Source organism: Macadamia integrifolia, chromosome 3 (genome assembly GCF_013358625.1).
Source record: "Macadamia integrifolia cultivar HAES 741 chromosome 3, SCU_Mint_v3, whole genome shotgun sequence".
Lineage (NCBI taxonomy): Eukaryota > Viridiplantae > Streptophyta > Magnoliopsida > Proteales > Proteaceae > Macadamia > Macadamia integrifolia.
This window is the reverse complement of record NC_056559.1, coordinates 21,426,110-21,433,319: the sequence shown is the minus strand read 5'-3', so window position 1 is coordinate 21,433,319 and position 7,210 is coordinate 21,426,110.

Genomic DNA, 7,210 nt, shown 5'->3' with positions numbered 1-7,210 from the left:
ATGAGCTCACTAGCTTAGTAAGTGGTAAGATGGATCACACAACAGTCCACACATCAAAACACAATCATATGTACTACATGCCATGCATTACATTTTAAATCACATCCACCTAAGCAACATTACTAAGTCTTCGATTTAGTGCTACTATAGCCACAGTGCGCGTATACTCCGGGTACGAGCCACAAACTCCATCCCGCGATACCCCTATAGGGCTGTCGGAGAAGGCCCACCGTGAGTACTCAGAAAAGTAAAAACAATACCGTCCACCGGCTCTCAACAGAAAATTAAATGACTGAAATTAAAGGTGCTGACTCCAGCAATTTAAAAGCAGTACGATTGGCCCTCTTGAATGTACCACCGGGGTTGCCGACTGTCCTAATGACCTGCCGGGCATTATGTCTAACCGCCACAGTGACCTGACAACCGCGACCACTGCTTCCCCCCAAATGATAACCCAACACTTGAACCCCTGTTGGGAAGGGTCGTAGCACGGGATGGTGAAAATCCTAACCCGTATGCTCCTATATGACAATAGTACGATTGCATAGTGCCACAGCGTCCCATACCACGGGCCACCAACGCACTCGTTTCTAAGCCGACTACGGCATCTAGTCTATCAATGCATTATGCACCATGATGTCAACATTCATCACATAAGCATCTCATTCAATTGGCATTTAGAAAGTAAACATAGCACGCATGCATAACAATGTGAGGATGACTAATCTACATAGCATATTCATGATGGCATGACTAGACTAGATACATTTAAATAAGTGCCAAACAATGCCTTGAAACAAGGCCAAACATCCTCTCCCCACTTACCTATAGCGTACAAGGATTCCTGTTCGGTATGGGAGAGATCCGGTGCGAAACGTGTAGGATTTGGTGAACCTAACATGATTGAGCGGGGTTAGTACTTCACCATTTTGGAATCAAAATTAACACGATCCGATGACAAAATCATGTTTAGAACGTTAAAAGAAGGTCGCACGTCCGATTTGGGTCCAATCGGACGTAAGAATCACCTTCGGGGCCACACAGGTGGGTCAGACAGGTGGGTTGTCTGGCCCACCGGTTCTACCCACCGGTTTGGATCGACGGGTAGGCTGGCCCATCGGTCTGGCCCGTCGATTGGCCCAGGGGGCCCTGCTAAGACTGGCGGGCAGGGTGGCCCACCGGTGTGGCCTGTCGGTTGTGCCCGAAGGCCCTGCCCTCTCAGGTGGGTGCTCACAGGCGGGCCAGATGGCCCACCGGTCCTACCCACCGGTCTTGGCGGAAAAACTGCTATTTCTTCCCAACTTCCTCCATTCTTTGGGGATTCAAATGGGGGATTTTCCCAACCCATTCTTCACACTTTCAAGTCTTATAGGATGGCTCTAACCTCTAACCTCGATCTAGGTTAGATTCAAGTGATGGGAAACCATCTGACCTTCTTTGCTCAAGAACAACTTCAAACCCTCCAAATCACTTCAAACCCACAATGCTTCTTCCACCTTGTCAATACCTCTTCAAATCCTTCAAGATCAACACATAAATCATCTATTAAACCTTAGATTCATCATTTCAAATGGGATTTACAAGATCTCAAGAAAGCCTACTCGAATCAAGGGTTTAAGCTTGGGTATGGTGAATGTTTAAGGAACCCGACTTTGCATACCTCTAAATGTAGATCTAGAGTTGAAGATCACTCTTCCGACGTCGGAATGGGAAGATCAAGCTTCGGCGCCGCTGAAATCCTTCTCTTCTTCCTCTTCCTTCTCTTCCCTTCTTCTTCCCTTTCTTTTCTCTCTCCTCTTTACTATCCTCACCAACGTACTGGTGTCATAAATGAAAAGAAAAGAAAGTCATAAATGCTATATATATACTTCCTAAATAACTAAATAGTGTACATGGATGGGTCACTCAGGTGGGTGGGTGCTGCCCACCTGCGGGCCAAAACTTGGGATTTTGACAGAGTTCGGGCCTGGCGTGAACCCCACCCTAGCGTACGATGTAGTATACGTATATACCTTAATATACAGCTACAATACCTACTTTGTCCGTACATGACCTTATGGTAGGTGAATGTACACGGCTTGGGCACTCCCGTCTCTTCTGGCACTGGCTCGGACTTGTCGGGCCAGCCGATGTTTAAGGTCACCCTTGCCATCATAGCCCATAAGGAACCCGCTCTAACTCCCTTTGGTTCGGTTCCTTCATGGTTAAACCGGGTCAACCGCGAAGTCAGACTGGGTTTAAGAAGTAGGGTATTACATTACCCCCCTTCTGAAAAATTTCGTCCTCGAAATTACGTGCCTGGTTGATAAAAAAGATGAGGGTACTTGGCTTGCATTTCATCCTCTACCTCCCAAGATGCTTCTTCAAGTGAATGATCAGCCCATCGCACCTTTACATAGGAAATAGAATGGTTGCAAAGGGTTTTGACCTTCCGGTCCAAAATTTCAGCTGACTGTTCTGTATAGGTCATGTCAGCTTCAAGGTATTCTGGCTCCACGGGTAATACATGAGAGGGGTCATGAACATATCGCTTCAGCATGGATACATGGAATACATTATGAACATCCCCAAGTGAAGGTGGCAGAGCAAGCATGTAGGCTACTGAGCCAACCTGGGCTAAGATCTCAAATGGTCCAATGTATCTTGGGCTCAACTTCCCCTTTCTGTGAAACCTTTGCTGTCACACCCCGTTCGCACTGAACCGGAGCGGTGACCGAGTTAACACCGGTTAACCCAAACTGGCTGAAATTCAATGTCACTTTCTGCGGGTGTCCGCATAGCTCTTTTGACGGGACTGAGCTGCTTTAATCCGTTCTCTAATAACGTCGACTTTGTCACAAGTCATCTATATCATCTCAGGTCCTAACATTCGACGTTCACCTACCTCATCCCAATACAAAGGAGTTCTGCACTTTCTGCCATATAACGCCTTATACGGAGCCATCCCAATTGTAGTTTGGTAACTGTTATTATATGCAAACTCCATAAGAGGTATATATTCTTCCCAACTGCCACTCATCTCCATTGTACATGCCCTGAGCATGTCCTCTAATATCTGTATGGTTCGCTCCGACTGACCATTCGTCTGTGGGTGAAAAGCAGTACTTAAATTCAATTGTGATCCCAAGGCACGCTGTAAGCTTTTCCAAAATCTGGAAGTGAACCTTGGGTCCCTATCTGAAATAATGCTCACTAGCACTCCATGTAAGCGCACTATGTTGTCCATGTAAAGTTGTGCTAGTTTGGCCATGGAGAACTTGGTCTTGATGGGAATGAAATGAGCAGCCTTGGTAAGCCGATCAATGATCACCCATATCACGTCCATTCCCTTAGGTGTACTTGGTAGTCCGGTGATGAAGTCCATTGTAATCCTTTCCCACTTCCATTCTAGTACTGGGAGTGGCTGAAGAGTACCATAAGGTCGATGCCTCTCAGCTTTTACTTTCTGGCAGGTAAGACAAGTCGCCACATACAGAGCTATGGTGACTTTCATGTTTGGCCACCAGTAACTTTGTTTGAGGTCTTTGTACATCTTGGTACTTTCTGGGTGAAGTGAGTACTTAGAGCTATGTGCTTCTTGCACTATTTTGTCTTGTATATCCAAATCATCGGGTACACACAATCTGTCTCGAAACATCAATGCCCCATCACTGGCTAAAGCAAAATCTGGGTCGTTCATTATTTGATCTTGAACCTTAACTCTGATCCGCTGCAATTCAGGATCCAAAGGTTGCTTAATTATTACCTCTTGCCTAATTGCCGGATGCACCTGTAGAGCCGTCAAGGATACAATCAAACATTTAAGGTTTTCTGGTTGAGGTTCAAGCTCTAAGGTTGCCCCTTCATATAAGAGGGTTTCATCCATTAGTATCGCCTCTTGCACGAGTGGTGGGCTGACTGCTAAGTATGAGAGCGACACGGTCTGTGTCTTCCAACTCAATGCATCTGCCACTACATTTGCCTTGCCGGGATGATACTGAATGTCGCAGTCATAATCCTTCATGGGCTCAAGCCATCTCCTATGTCTCATGTTCAGATCCTTCTGGGTGAAGAAGTACTTCAGGCTTTTGTGATCACTGTATATCTCACACTTCTCCCCATACAAATAATGTCGCCAAATCTTAAGGGCAAAAATGACTGCGACTAATTCTAAATCATGAGTGGGGTAGTTCTTCTCATACTCCTTTAGTTGTCGGGATGCATACGCTACTACTTTGCCGCGTTGCATGAGAACGCAACCCAAATCAACTTTGGAAGCATCAGTATAGACTATCATTCCACCTATGCCTTCAGGGATGGTCAACACAGGGGCCGACACCAACCTCTTCTTCAATTCCTGGAAACTCTTCTCACATTCCTCTGTCCAGTCGAATTTCACACCCTTCTTGGTTAATTTAGTCATTGGTGCTGAGATTCAGGCGAAATTCTTAATGAAACGCCAGTAGTATCCAGCCAAACCCAAGAAGCTTCTAATTTCAGTGACATTCTTGGGGCTTTTCCATTCCACTACTGCTTTTACCTTATCAGGATCTACTTTGATTCTGGCTTTAGACACTACGTGTCCCAGGAACCCAACTCGTTCAAGCCAGAATTCACACTTGCTGTACTTGGCAAACAACTGTTGTTCTCTCAACCTCTGTAATACCATTCTCAAGTGTTGAGTGTGCTCCTCTTCGGTCTTGGAGTATATCAAGATGTCGTCAATAAAAACAATTACCCATTTATCGAGCACATCATGAAATACTCTATTCATTAGATCCATGAATGCTGTCGGTGCATTGGTTAATCCGAAAGATAACACTAGGAACTCATAGTGACCATACCGAGTCCTAAATGCTGTTTTGGGTATATCACTGCTCTTTATCTTGAGCTGATAATAGCCTGACCGAAGGTCTATCTTTGAAAATACTCTGGCTCCCTGTAACTGGTCAAATAGATCATCAATGTGTGGCAATGGATACCGGTTCTTAATGGTTAGCTTATTTAATTCCCGGTAATCGATGCACATACGCAAGCTGCCATCTTTCTTCTTGACAAACAACACCGGGGCACCCCAGGGTGAAACACTTGGGCGAATAAACCCATTTTCCAATAGTTCCTGCAACTGTATCTGCAACTCCTTCAATTCAGTTGGTGCCATTCTATATGGAGCCTTAGATACTGGAGCTGCTCCAAGAGTCAAATCTATGGCAAACTCCAACTCTCTATCAGGTGGTAAATGCATCAGATCATCTGGGAAAACATCGGGAAACTCTTTAATCACCTTTACCTCTTCTAGAGGCGTAATCCTTGCATCAACATCAAGTACCGATGTTAAGTAACCCTGACATCCACTTTCTAGCAACTTTACCGCTTGAAGAGCAGAGACAAGGACCTTTCTTCACTCGTTTCATTTTATCTGCTCGGTATACCAATTCTTTCCCTTCGTCATCTGTCACCCTAATCAGCTTTTCAGCACATATCACATTAGCTAGATGAGCCGACAACCATTCCATACCCAGTATGACATCAAAATTCTGCATATTAAACTTAATGAGTTGTGCATCAAAGTTCTTCCCACTAATTTCCATTGGGCACGGCCCATATACCTCCTTCAATTGTATAACTTTACCCATAGGCATACTAACAATCATCCCGTGATCTAGGATCCTGGGTGACATCCCAAGTTTCTCTGCAAATCTCTTAGATGTGAATGAGTGAGTAGCTCCTGAATCGAATAAAACATAGGCTGGTATGCCTAATATGGGTAGGATACCTAGTATAACAATGCATATAATTTCAGCAGGTCATCAATATTAATCATAATGAATTTATTAATTTAAAATGTACTTGCTACTACTTCTGTACTGGCCTCAGCTTCCTCAGCTGACAGAGCATACATCCTTCCCTGCAGTTGATTCCCCCGAGTTAAGGGAGGTCAGTACGTGTTTGAGATTTAAAATGTAACCGCAAGCGTACGGATCAGTGTAGCTACGGGTCGAACACAGGGAGAGCAGCCACTTTATTTTTTATTTCTTTTAATAATGCGAAAGTGAACTGATTAATGGTTGTGATCTAATTCTAATTACCGTCCTAAAAATAACGTCCTAACCATTCGTCATCTAAGAATTTAAAGACGCAAGCCACGCAATTAAAATTAAATAAATAAATAACTGAAAATAAACAACCCACGCAATTAAAAAAATAAATAAATAAATAAAGGAAAAAAATACTGAAATAAAAATAAAGTAAAAGAAAGGGGATAAAGCTAGAGAGAGACTCACAAGTAGGTTTCTCTACTTAGCCCGAGGGATGCATCATAATATGAGCTTCCCTACTTGACCAGAGAGTCACTCTTACAATGGTTACTCTACTTGGCTTTAGGGAAAGGGAGACAATTAAAATAAAAGCAATAAATTGATGGTTCTATGGCTAGGAGGGGCAAAACCAACGCATACACTAGCCATGAACCTTGGGGGAAAGGAATAGTAATAATGTAACGACTGAAAATAAAAATCCTAAATTAAGAAAGAAAGGGTAGTCAGAAGAGGGAATGAGAGGGGGGAGAGAAGACTACTGAAGGAGCCTACTTACTTGAATCAATGCTTGAACTTGAAAAAAAAATTGCTCCACGGCTCGTGATCTTGTCACCTAGATCTAAGCCTAGAACTATAACTTAAAAAATTACAACTCAATTGCATAAATCATAAACATAAAAAGAACTGAATAAAAATAAAAGAGTGCTTGCATTAATTGACATAAAAAAAACTATTACAAAAGTGATTAAAGCAAAAATAGAGAAGAACTAAAACCAAAGAGTGAGAGAGGGAGAGAGAGAGCAACTAAAAAAAACTAGAAGAAGAATGAATTGTCTCTCCTCCTCTTACATGAGTTGTATTTATAGGGAATGAGGAGGTAGGGTAACAAATTTCTCTTTCCTAAAAGAGAGAAACCCACAATTGATTATGAGATCTTTTGAGTCCAAAAGTGCAAAGGTGGAGGAGAGAGAAGAGAGAAATAAATTTCCTATAATTTTTTTGCTTATTTTCTTTCCTTTTTTTTTTGTTCCTAATTTATTTTTCTTCTTTTTCTCTCTCCTAGGGACGATTTTCTTCTTCTTGGTGTGATTTGGACAATATTGGTGATGATGTGGAGGAGAGAGAATATTTGGACAATCTTTGGTTCCCCCCTTTTTTTCTCTTTCCTTTTTTTTTCTTCTCTTCTTGCTTCC